The sequence below is a fragment of the Ornithorhynchus anatinus genome, chromosome 2 (genome assembly GCF_004115215.2).
Source record: "Ornithorhynchus anatinus isolate Pmale09 chromosome 2, mOrnAna1.pri.v4, whole genome shotgun sequence".
Lineage (NCBI taxonomy): Eukaryota > Metazoa > Chordata > Mammalia > Monotremata > Ornithorhynchidae > Ornithorhynchus > Ornithorhynchus anatinus.
The window spans coordinates 113,054,319-113,067,952 of record NC_041729.1 but is presented as its reverse complement, the minus strand read 5'-3'; positions in this window follow the sequence as shown (position 1 = coordinate 113,067,952).

The following is a 13,634-nucleotide window of genomic DNA, read 5'->3' as shown; positions in this document are numbered from 1 at the left end:
ATCTTATAATTCCTCCTTTTCTTTCAACTCTCATATTCAATCTGTTGCTAAACCCTGTCAGTTTTTCTTTGAGATCCACCCTTTCCTTTCCAACTAAATGGACACCATCCTGATCTGGACTCTGTCAAATCATGGCTTCACTACCATTTGCGCCTTCTCTCTGGTCTCCCTGCCTCTCTCCTCTCCAGTCTATACTTCACTCTGCTGCTCAGATCATCTTCCTAAGACATCATTCTATACATGACTCTCCATTCCTCAGAAGCCACCAGTGGATAACCAAAAGTAGTGTGCCCTAATGGAAAGAGCTCAAACTTGGAAGTCAGAAAGTCTGTGTTCTAATCCCAGCTCTGAAACTTACCTAAAGTGTGACTCTGAGCAAGTCAGTTAACTTCTCTATGCCTCTGTTCCCTCATCTGTAAAATGGAGATTCAATACCTCTTCTCCCTCCTACTTAGACTGAGCGCCCCATGTGGGACCTGATTGTCTTATATCTACCCCAGTGCTTAGTACAGTGCTTGTCAAAAGGGGAGTGCTTAAATTCAACAATTATTATTCTTATTCATCTCTGCATCAAATAGACATTCCTGACCATTGACTTTGAGACATCCTATTAGTTTTCTCCTTACCTATCCACTCTCTTCTTCTACTGTACGCCAGCTCACACGTTCTGTTTCTTCCATTCTTAACTCTCCGCCTCTCCCTTCCTCCTACCTACCTGGCATAGTGGATAGATCACGGGCCCGAGAGTCAGAAGGCCAAGGGTTCTAATCCTGACTCTTCCACTTGTCTGCTGTGTCGCCTTGGGCAAGTCACTTCACTTCTCTGGGCCTCAATTCCCTCATCTGCAAAATGGAGATTCAATACCTATACTCCCTTCTGTTTAGACTGTGAGTCCCTTGTGGGACCTGATTTTCTTGTGAGCGTTTGGTACAGTGCTTAACAGACACCACAATTTTTACTGTTACATTATCATTATTAACAAATGTGTCAGAACTACTTTCCCACAGGAAAAGAAAAAGTTTTCAAGTAGAGCAAAGGAAGACAAGAATTGAATTATGAATGGTTCTGCTTTAATGCCCCAAGAATATTAGGCTTAACTCTGCATTCTGTCACGTTTCTTATTTGGTAAATCAATGATAATTTTGTTTATGGCTTTGATTTTTGTGTCCAGTATCATTTCACTTTTTCTACAGCAACTGAGGACATTTTCTCCAATTAAAAAAAATCTTCAGGGACAGCTTTCTGAATAAAGTTCCTTTGGACAAATGATAGTGCTTCATTCATCTAGATGGCCAGGTAAAGTCTGCAAGCCGCTCTCCTTCTACTCCTGATCCAATGAATGGCACCTCTGTCCAGTTCACTTGAGAGGTCTAGTTTCACCACAGAACCTGGCTCAGTGGACTTTTTGTTAATGTAACCAGTTTCCCAACCGTATGCTAAACATCCTAATATAAACTCCCAAAAGATATAGTGCTTTCCCTGAAAATAGCATAAATTCAAACTGTCACAAGACAGGTCCATTAGTTTAATTGTTACATTACTGAATATTACATTGCTATGTGCTCATGGCATACCTTTGAGAAAAGAATGTGATTGGTTCCTTTTTCGTTTTTTTTGTACCAAATAAGTAACAGTGTGTACCGAGGGAAATGGACAAGGGAAAGAGGTTGAACTCAGGAGGGTTTTCTCTGGGCTATGAGCCTCATTTGGGACAAGAACTGTGTCTGACTTGATTATCTTGTATTTACCCCAGGGCTGAATACAGTGCATGTACATAGTAAGCATTTAAATACCACAATTACTAGGTTAGAGGAAGAAGGGAAAAGAGAAGCCTTCCCCACATGAGCCCTCATTTCCCCTCACTTCCTCTCCCTTCTGCATTACCTATGCATTTGGATCTGTTTCTTTTAAGCACTTGATATTCATCCCATCCTCAGCTCCACAGCACTTTATGTACATAGCCAACATTTATTTATTTATATTTGTGTCTGTCTCCCCCCTAGGCTGTAAGCTCATTGTGGGCAGGGAACCTTTCTACGAACTTAATTTTATCATACTCTCCAAAGCATATACTACAGTGCTCCGCATACGTTAAGTTCTCAATAAATATCACTGATTGATTGACTGATTGAGAGCTGCAAATTGCCCCAGGCCACATAGCTGGAAGAAATTGCCAAAAGTTAGATGTTGCTGAATCCTCTTATCACCCTCCCTCTATACTCCCCGCCTTCCCAATATTGTAGGATTGAGCTAACTAGAGGCTGAGTTGAGAAAGTAGCACTTAGTACAGCTGTCTCAGAACAGTAAACACTTAACAACAATCATTCCTTCTACAGAGTGACCAAATGAGAAAAAGAACCATACAACCTGATTTTGTTGTAATTGTTGCAGCTACTGAGAGTTAGGCCTGGTCATTGTACTCAACAGTTCTGATTGATTTCCTCCTATGAGCACAACACTGGATGAGGCCTTAGTGAATATACAAAAGAGGTGCATAAGTCCCTGCCCCTGATGATCTTATTAGCCATTCTTTTATATTTGTTAAGGACTTACTATGTGCCAGACACTGTACTGAACACTGGGGTAGAGACAAGATAATTAGGTTGTACACAGTCCATGTCCTACGTGGGATTCACAGTCACAATCTACAAGAACAAACATCACCATTTAATAATAATAATGATGATGGTATTTGTTAAGCACTTACTATGTACCAAGCACTGTTCTAAGCACTGGGGGGGATACAACGTAATCAGGTTGTCCCACGTGGAGCTCAAAGTCTTAATCCCCATTTTACAGATGAGGTAACTGAGGCACAGAGAAGTTAAGTGACTTGCCCAAAGTCACACAGCTGACAAGTGGCAGAGCCAGGAATAGAATTCATGACCTTTGACTCCCAAGCCAGAGCTCTTTCCATTAAGCCACGCTGCTTCATTCACAGTAAAAACAGAAGCACAGAAGCACAGGCACAGAGAAGCAGCGTGGCTCAGTGGAAAGAGCCTGGGCTTTGGAGTCAGAGGTCATGAGTTCAAATCCCGGCTCTGCCACTTGCCAGCTGTATGACTGTGGGCAAGTCGCTTCACTTCTCTGTGCCTCAGTTACCTCATCTGTAAAATGGGGATGAAGTCTGTGAGCCCCACGTGGGACAACCTGATTCCCCTGTGTCTACCCCAGCGCTTAGAACAGTGCTCTGCACATAGTAAGCGCTTAACAAATACCATCATTATTATTAAGAACAGCACCCAGTACTGAAAATTAGACTGAAGCACAACATTATGATCCAGGCTACATCTTGGCAACCCTATACACATACAGATCTTCAGAAAAGGTTATTGTTAAACAGAACACCCAAATAAAAGAGCAGTATATCTTTTGGGAAACTGTGATTCAATTTAGCAGTAGAAGGCTATAAACCAATCAAATAAAGATCAAACAAACCCAGTAGCTATAGAGCAGTTGTAGTGTCCAGACTAGCATTTCCTCACACCACATCCGGGTTCTTCAGCAGCTTCATCCTGTTAGACTGCTAGAACATCCCACCCGCTTGAGGAAGAACAGTGGGGTCAAATCAGCACTGGCAAGCAAATTTCAGGAAAGGAAAAGAATCTAAGTGCATAATATATACCACTGATTGATTAATTGATTTTTAAAAACCTACAAGATCCAGGAAGCAAAGGGATTGGTTGTTTATATTTCCTAGAGATAATTGGGATTTTCTGGAATGGGTCTGCCTTCTCTACCATAGGTGGATAGCTAAACCCATTTCTAGGTGATCTCCCAACCTCCTGTCTCTCCCCGCTTCAGTCTATACTTCACTCTGCTGACCGGATTATTTTTCTACAGAAACACGCTGGGCATGTCACCCTCCTCCTCAAAAATCTCCAGTGGTTGCCTATCAACCTTCACATGAAGCAAAAACTCCTCACTACTGGCTTCAAAGCTCTCCATCACCTTGCCCCCTCCTACTTCGATTCCCTTCTCTCCTTCTACAGCCCAGCCCACACACTCCCCTCCTCTGCCACTAACCTCCTCACTGTGCCTCATTCTCACCTGTCCCATTGTCGACCCCTGGCCCACATCCTACCTCTGGCCTAGACTGTCCTCCCTCCTCACATCCCCCAAACTAGCTCTCTTCCCCTCTTCAGAGCCCTACTGAGAGCTCACCTCCTCCAGGAGGCTTTCCCAGACTGAACCCACCTTTTCCTCTGCTCTTCCTCCCCTCCCCATCTCCTGTACTCCTTCCCTCTGCTCTAACCCCTTCCCCACCCCACAGCACTTTTGTATATTTGTAGAGATGTATTATTCTACACATTTGATTAATGATGTACTTATATCTGTAATGCTATTTCTCTATCTTGATGCTACTGATGCCTGTCTACTTGTTTTGTTGTCTCTCTCCCCCTTCTAAACTGTGAGCCTGTTGTCTCTGTTACCAAATTGTACTTTCCAAGCACTTAGTACAGCGCTGTGCACACAGTAAGCACTCAATAAATACGATTGAATGAATGAATGGATAAGGAAATTCCCAGAGGAAATCTCTCTATTGCTTTTCCCCCTGCTGGATGCCCTTTGCTCTTTCCCTGTTTGCTGCCAGCCTTGGACCTTGCCAGAAGAAGATTTCCATGTGGTGAAATTTTCTCTCTCTGCTTAACCAATTCCTGGGGTAAAACTAGCCAGACAGAAGGAGTTATTTTGGGAACTTGTGATTTCACACTATTCTCAAACAAAAGCCCTAGCCTGAGGGTGGCCACATGCTTAGAGATTTGGCTCCATATGCATGTTAAGAGCTCTCTTGATCTCTTTGTTAATCTTTGGGTCTAAAGTTGTGAACCTGTCTATAAATCTCTGTTAACATTCTTTCCCATTTTAATAATTGATTAATCTTTGACTTTAGGCATTATTCTGTCTGATGATGTTGGTATTTGTTAAGTGCTTACTATGTGCAGAGTACTGTTCTAAGCGCTGGGGTAGATACAGGGGAATCAGGTTGTCCCACATGAGGCTCACAATTAATCCCCATTTTACAGATGAGGTAACTGAGGCACAGAGAAGTGAAGTGACTTGCCCACAGTCACACAACTGACAAGTGGCAGTCTGGGAACCTATTTCCAGAATGGTTACCAGGGTTTTTGTAGACGCTCCAATGGTGCCTTGGCTTGTCTCCCTACATCCCTTTTCTCTTTGGAAGCGCAGTGGTTGCAAAGAGATAATTTGTTCCTTGCTCAGCATAAATCAGAAAGTTGGCACCAGTAATCTCCCCCAAATAAGTGCATGTGAGTCTAACATCCTCAAGTTTTGTGATACTTGTGTGATGACCCATTTCAGCAGGAAAGACTTTATTCATTAACTCAGAGATTCTCAGGACAATCAATTTGAATCCCCCCCCAGAATCCCTGGGACACTGATTGGCGTAGGGATTCTCCAATGGGCTTATCCTCATGTTTCCTCTGAAGGCTCACTAAGACTAGTCCAAACAGTCTACCTACATGAACCCTTAAAATCTCTGTTCAGGATTAAGAGCCATTAGCTGCTGCTGAAATTCTCACGTGTAAATGCTAGAAGGAATTATTTCAATAGTGAGGTGATACATGTTTAAATGGGAGTTTGGGGAAGGTAAGGTAGGGAGATTATTAATCAAATGAGGAAAATGTCCTGGAGGAGATGGGATTTCAGAAGGAGTTTGAGGATGGGGAGGGATTTCTGGACAAAAAGAAAAGAGCCTCAAACAAGAGGGCCATGGCAGGAGAAGAATTTAAAAGAAACAAAGGGTATAAACCCAGGTGTCCTGAGAGAAGAAAACAGATAAGGACAAAACTGATTTAGTACCTGAAAGCTATTAGGAGTTTCTGTGTGACACAGAGGGGCATAAAAGACCACACTCCTCCACACCAATCAGCAAAAGCAGCCTCATCCTCAAATAACCACCCTTCTCAGCCAAGGAAATCTATTTTCCCTTCAATGGGCCTAGGGTCTCCTTTAGTCAGTCCCAGTTCAGTTGGGGCAACTTCCCTTTCTTCCTAATGTAAAGTTATCTGAGTTCCCTTCTCTTAGGATTCCCCTCAACTCTCTGGACAAGGGACCACCTCTAGACAAGGTCTTGCCCTTTTGGTCACAGCAACGAAATTCACTGACCTCTCCCTCATTTCTGTTACCCAGAGGCTGGTATGCAAATGAGTGGCTGTGCTTGAGAGCCAAATCAAATATGACTCAATCAGGAAGCTTCACTCATGGCAGAAAAAAAAAAATTCTTGCAAATCCTCCTAATAAACCATATTTAATATCAAGTGACAGGGCCTTGCATAAACAAGTTATTGGAGTGCAGTTAGTAATAATGTTGGTATTTGTTAAGCGCTTACTATGTGCAGAGCACTGTTCTAAACGCTGGGGTAGACACAGGGGAATCAGGTTGTCCCACGTGGGGCTCACAGTCTTAATCCTCATTTTACAGATGAGGTAACTGAGGCACAGAGAAGTTAAGTGACTTGCCCACAGTCACACAGCTGACAAGTGGCAGAGCTGGGATTCGAACCCATGACCTCTGACTCCAAAGACCGGGCTCTTTCCACTGAGTTAGTCTGCGAGCTTGAAGTAAAATTCTTTGCAGTGCAGCTTTACAGCGCAGAACTTATGAGGAAAATGAATGACTTCAGGGTACCACAACAATAAGGGTAGATCAAGCTTTACTAATAATGATTATTGTGGCATTAGTTAATAATAGTAATTAATAATTATGTTATTTGTTAAGTGCTTACTATGTGCCAAGCACTGTTCTAAGCGCTGGAGTAGATAGAAGGTAATCAGCTTGTCCCACGTGGGGCACTCAGTCAATCCCCATTTTATATATGAGGTAACTGAGGTGCAGGGAAGTTAAGTGGCTTGCCCAAGGTCACCCAGCAGACAAGTGGCACAACCGGGATTAGAACCCATGTGCTCTGACTCCCAAGCCTGTGCTCTTTTCACTAAGCCATGCTGTAAGCACTTAGTCTCTGTCAAGCACTGACCTAGGTTCTGGGGTAGACACCAGATAGGTTAGAAACAGTCTCTCTCCCACATGGGGCTCACAGATTCAAAGCGGGGGAGAGCAAGTATTTAATCGCCATGTTACAGATGAGGAAACTGAGGCACAGAGAAGTTAAGTGACTTGCCAAAGGTAACACAGCAGGCAGGATCGGGAGCAGGATTCGAACCAGATTCACTGGCCCCTAAATCCTGTTTCCACTAGGCCACAGTGTTTTCTCTTTATTGGCACAGAAAAGCACAACTTCAAATGATTCGGCATAGTAGTGGAATACTTACAGGCAAGAGCAGCAGACAGTTCAGTCTAGCATGAAGGGAATAGGAGAAAATATCAAGATATTAAAAGGAAGAATTGAAGGTGGTGTCAGGTGCAGCAAATGGCCACTGCAACAGCACTTCAAAGGACAATCTTCCAGGTGCAGACTAGAAGAGGCTACTAGTTATGTGTGGTTTGATCAGCCAATCCTGCACCTGTGGATCACATCTACTGTCAGTAATTACAGAATGATCCTTAAATGTGAGGTACAACCATATGTATCTGAATATCTGTATGTTTAGTAGACTGTATTTGATCCTATTTGCTATCGTGGGTAGACTTTGAGGTTATGCCAACCCTTAACTGCTATTGGTTTGGCAGTATCCTTTCCTGCATTATGCCACTCTTGGCAAATGAGCCAAAAGAAGCATTACTTGTGTTGGAGACAATATGTTCAGAGTTATTAATATATTCCAAATATTTAAAACTTTGTCCAAGCCTCAGAAAATGGTAGTATTTTGGGGCCCTAATTTAGGAAGACCAGGTGGCTAATCAGTGCTTGGTGCTCAGCAGTGTCTCCATTTGCCTCCCTCCCCACTTCCCTGCCAATTAGTATGAGTGCTGATGAACTCTGGGCTATGCCGGACCAGCTGGGGTAAATCAGCTTCATGGCAGCAGCCCTAATGATGGCTTTTCAGGACACAAGGCACGTGGTTCCCCTGGGCAAGTTGGCGGGCTGGTGTATGCATCTGGATAAACTGACGGTGCCAGGGCCACTTTGTTCCCTGATGGCCCTCGACTAATCTTCACTAATAATGAAAAGAGGGTTGACCAACTGGCCAGCCCGATACTCCGACTCCATTTTGCCATTCTCACTTTTACAGTTTTTGAAAAGAGGATGAGCCAGCCTAGGACCATGTCTGGGAATGGAAGAGGGGACCGGCACCACAAACTAGATGTCTAGAAATGGGGGAATGAACAGAGTTGAATAATAATAATACTAATGTTGGTATTTGTTAAGCGCTTACTATGTGCAGAGCACTGTTCTAAGCGCTGAGGTAGGTACAGGGTAATCAGGTTGTCCCACGTAAAGCTCACAGTTAATCCCCATTTTACAGATGAGGTAACTGAGGCCCAGAGAAGTTAAGTGACTTGCCCCCAGTCACACAGCTGACAAGTGGCAGAGCCAGGATTCGAACCAATGACCTCTGACTCCCAAGCCCGGGCTCTTTCCACTGATCCACGCTGCTTCTACTGAGAATATGTGTAGAAACAGTATGACCTAGTGGAAAAAGCACGGACCTGGGAGTCAGAGGACTTGGGTTTTAATCCCAACTCTGCCAGTTGCTTGTTGTGTGACCTTGGGCAGGTCAGTTAACTTTTCTGTGCCTCAGTTTCCTCATCTGCAAAATGGGGTTTGAGTGTCTGTTCTTCCTCCTACTCAGACTGTGAGCCCCATACAGGACAGGTTCTATGTCCAACCTGATTCACTCATATCATAATTTTGGTATTTGTTAAGTGCTTACTATGTGCCAGGCACTGAACTAAACGCGGAGGTAGATACAAGAAAATCAAGCTGGACTCAGTCCCTGTCATTCAATAGTATTTATTGAGCGCTTACTATGTGCAGAGCACTGTACTAAACGCTTGGAATGTACAAATCGGTAACAGATAGAGACAGTCCCTGCCCTTTGACAGGCTTACAGTCTAATCGGGGAAGACAGACAAGAACAATGGCAATAAATAGAATCAAAGGGAAGAACATCTCATTAAAACAATAGCAAATAAATAGAATCGAGGTGATGTACATCTCATTAACAAAATAAATAGGGTGATGAAGATATATACAGTTGAGCGGATGAGTACATTGCTGAGGGAATGGGACGGGAGGGGGGAGGAGCAGAGGGAAAGGGGGGAGAAGAGGGTTTAGCTGCGGGGAGGTGAAGGGGGGAATAAAGGGAGCAGAGGGAAAAGGGGAGCTCAGTCTGGGAAGGCCTCTTGGAGGAGGTGAGCTTTAAGTAGGGTTTTGAAGAGGGGAAGAGAATTAGTTTGGCGGAGGTGAGGAGGGAGGGCATTCCAGGACCGCGGGAGGACGTGGGCCAGGGGTCGATGGCGGGATAGGCGAGAACGGGGGATTGTGAGGAGGTGGGAGGCAGAGGAGCGGAGCGTGCGGGGAGGGCAGTGGAAAGAGAGAAGAGAGGAGAGGTAGCAGGGGGCAAGGTGATGGAGAGCCTTGAAACCCAGAGTGAGAAGGTTTTGTTTCGTACGGAGGTTGATAGGCAACCACTAGAGGTTTTTAAGAAGGGGAGTGACATGCCCAGAGCGTTTCTGCAGTAAGATGAGCCGGGCAGCGGAATGAAGAATAGACCGAAGTGGGGAGAGAGAGGAGGAAGGGAGATCAAAGAGCAGGCTGACACAGTAGTCTAGCCGGGATATTACGAGAGCCCGTAACAATAAAATAGCCATTTGGGTGGAGAGGAAAGGGCGGATCTTGGCGATATTATAAAGGTGAGACCGGCAGGTTTTGGTGACGGATTGGATTAGTGGGGTGAACGAGAGAGCCGAGTCAAAGACACCGAGGTTGCGGGCTTGAGAGACAGGAAGGGTGGCCGTATCGTCCACAATGATAGGGAAGTCAGGGAGAGGGCAGGGCTTGGGAGGGAAGATGAGGAGCTCAATTTGGGTCATGTTGAGTTTTAGGTGGCGGGCAGACATCCAGGTGGAGACGTCTTGGAGACAGGAGGAGATACGAGCCTGAAGGGAGGGGGAGAGGACGGGGCAGAGTCCTGCATGGGGCTCACAGCCTTAATTCCCCTTTTAAAGATGAGGTGACTGAGGCCCAGAAGAGTTAAGTGACTTGCCCAAGGCCACACAACAGACAAGTGGCAGAACCGGGATTAGAATCCAAGTCCTCTGATTCCCAGGTCTGGGTTCTATCTACCACAGAGCTTAGAATAGTCTTTGACACATAGGAAGCACTCAACAAATACCATATATAGAAAAAAAATCTGAAAGCTTTCAAATGGCAGAATACTATTAAAAGGATGCTGGAAAATCAGTGTTTCATCAGAAGTTCATCTGGGAGGACTTCAGTGAGGAGGTGGGGTTTCCATGATGTTTTGATTAAGGAGGAAAAGGTTTGAGGAAAAGTGGAGCGGGCTTTCTAGGTGAGAAGATGCCTGTGTTATCAGAGGAACTGGTTTCAGCAGCGTGGCTCAGTGGAAAGAGCATGGGCTTAAGACTCAGGGGTCATGAGTTCTAATCCTGACTCCACCACCTGTCAGCTGTGTTATTTTGGGCAAATCACTTAACTTCTCAGTGCCTTAATTACTAATCTGCAAAACTGGGGATTAAAACTGTGAGTCCCACCTGGGACAACCTGATTCTCCTGTATTTACCCCAGCGCTTAGAACAGTGCTCTGCACATAGTAAGCACTTAACAAATATCAACATTATTATTATTATTATTTTAGTGGAACCAGTGTTTGGGGTGGAAGATGGTAAGCTAGACTAGAGTGAAGAACACAGGCAGAAACCTAGTGAGAGATTTGGGCACTTAGGTAAGAGTAAGGAGGTCAGGAGAATTGGACCATGGTTTCTAATCTGGACTCCTCCACATGTCTGCTGTGTAACCTTGGGCAAGTCACTTCACTTCTCTATGCCTCAATTACCTCATCTGTAAAGTGGGGATTGAGACTGTAAATCCCTCATGGGACAGGGGCTATGTCCAACCTGATTTGCTTATATCTACCCCAACACTTACTACAGTGTCTGGCACATAGTAAGCACTTAACAAATACCATCATTATTATTATTATCACAAGATTTGGCCACTGAAAATAGTGGACTGTATTTAATACAAACCAGAATCTCCTGGATTCCAGCTATTTATTCCCTGCTCTTTTAGAAGGCATTTCCAGCTTCAGCACTATTTAGCACTACTGGGTGAGGGGAGGGGTTTGAACAGAGTTCCTGCAAGAGCAGAGGCGTTGCTCTACCAAAGAAAAGAATTTCAAAAATTTCACACATATACCTTTCTCTCCAAATACAAGTCAAGTAAAACAGATAATCTGTTTGCCTACCTCCAGCAACCAGGGTGGAATTGCTTGACTCAGCCCTTTTGGGTAGGTCCTACTTTGAACTCAGCCAGAAGGTAATGGAGAGTTCCAACTGGATGTGAAGGCACCAGCCCCTGTTATTGACTCACTTGAGCTGGGTTGGATTCCATCCTCGAGTTTGGTGGTTCATCACACTCAGTCGGTCATTCAGTTGTATTAATTGAGTGCAGAGCACTGTACTAAGGGCTTGTGAGAGTACAATACAACAATAAACAGATACATTCCCTGCCCACAATGAGCTTGCAATCTAGAAGGGGAAACAAGACATTAATATAAATAAATGACATATGTAAATGAGCACTGTGGGGCTGGGACAGGGGTGATGAATAAAGAGAGCAAGTCAGGATGATGCAGAAGGCAGTGGGAGAAGAGAAGAGGGGAGTTTAGTCTGGGAAGGCTTCCTGGAGGATCTGGCTCTGCCACTTGCCTGCTGGGTGACCCTGGGCAAACCATTTCACTTCTCTGGGCCTCAGTTACCTCATCTATAAAATGGGGATTGAGACTGAGCCCCACATGGGACAGGGACTGTGTCCAACTTGATTTGCTTAGTACAGTGCCTGGCACACAGTAAGCACTTAGCAAATACCATCATCACCATCTTATGCCTTCATCACTGAAGCCCCTTGGAGGTAGGGGGTTTGGGGAGAGGAGTTCCAGAGAGGAAGTAGGGAGCATATGTGTGATTTTCAGGGTGGAGGAAAGGAAGTTATACAAACTCCTTTGGGGCAGAGGATGTGTCCCATTCTTCTTGTACTTTCTCTAGTGCTTAGGCCCGTGCACTGCATCCAGTGGGTCCTAAAGAAGTACTATTATCACCCCCACTGGACATGACCCAGTCTTGCTCTGGGCTAGGGACCTCGGCCCAAGGCCCAGTGCTACTGCCTCCGATATTTTTCTACTGTCCTTGGGTCTTTCTGATGTGCACTGAAGCTGACTCAGGACCAAGGCTCCTGCCTCCATGTGTTAATACACCCTTGCTATTGCATGGCGGGGCCACTGGCCTCTTTCTCTCCATTGAATAGAGCAGTGCACAGCAAGGCTGATTGTCAACTCAACTATCTCCCTGAATGCTTAGTGCCTTCCCTGGCAGGTAAAGCGGAGGCACAACTGGCTGGTTGGTTCAGCGACCCAATTTCCTAAGAGAAGGAGTGTTGGATCTGCCTATAACCTAAGATGTGAACCTCTGGAAAATCTGAGTAAAGAGAGAGAAAGAGAGACCTCTGACTTTTTATAAAATCATAAGAACCTGTGCCTCACCTGCCCAAGGGTGCTTCTAGTTCAGGATTCCAAATCCAAGCCAAGTCCAACTGTGATGGTTGCCTTAATAGTTATAGGGATGGACAATCTGACACCCCTAACTTGTCCTCTAGTAACCTATCATGCAGCACTCCTTCATGTTATCCAAACTCTTCTTAAACCTGATATTTTCAGCTGCATCAGCTACTGAGTGAAGAAGTGTTTCCTTTTGTTGCTATTGAACCTCTTCCCTCAACTCTCTGCCACTCTTCAAACTGTGCTACTGGTGTTACCGAGACATTGAAGAGAATAGTATTAGCAGAGATACCCAATACTCTCTGCCTCCCTGGAACTTGACTCCTGTTCCACGTCTTCTCTGCCACTCCGGCCCCTTGCATTCTCCCATTCTCAGTAGAGGCAGAATTTAAGGACCATCCTCTGTGCTGTCCCTACCCCAGCTTCAGGGTTTGCTGCAAAGGAGGTTGGAGCTGCTGAGCACAAGGCTCTGACCAAGTTCCCACCATAGGTGGCGAACCTGCTGGTACAGTCAGTCAGTCGATTTATTGAGCACTTAAAGTGTGTGGAGCACTGTACTAAACTCTTGAAACAGTACAATATAACAGACACATTTCCTGCCCACAATGAGCTTACAGTCTGGGGGAAGGCAGGCATTAATATAAATAAATAGCAGATGTGTACATAAGTTTTGTGGGGCTGAGAGGGGGCATGAAGGGGGGCGGGGGGCGGAGCAGAAAGGAATGGAAGGAACGGAAAAGGGGGCTTAGTCAAGGAAGGTTTCTTGGAGATGTGCTTTCAATAAGGCTTTGAAGCGGAGGAGAGTAACTATCAGATATGGGGCGGGAGGGCATTCCGGGCCAGAGGTAGGACCTCGGCCTAGGGAGAGCGTACTCTCCCAAGTGGTTAATGCAGTGCTGTGCACACAGTGCGTGTCCAATAAATACGACTGAATGAACGAGATGGAGGCGCAGTGAGAAGGTTAGCATTAG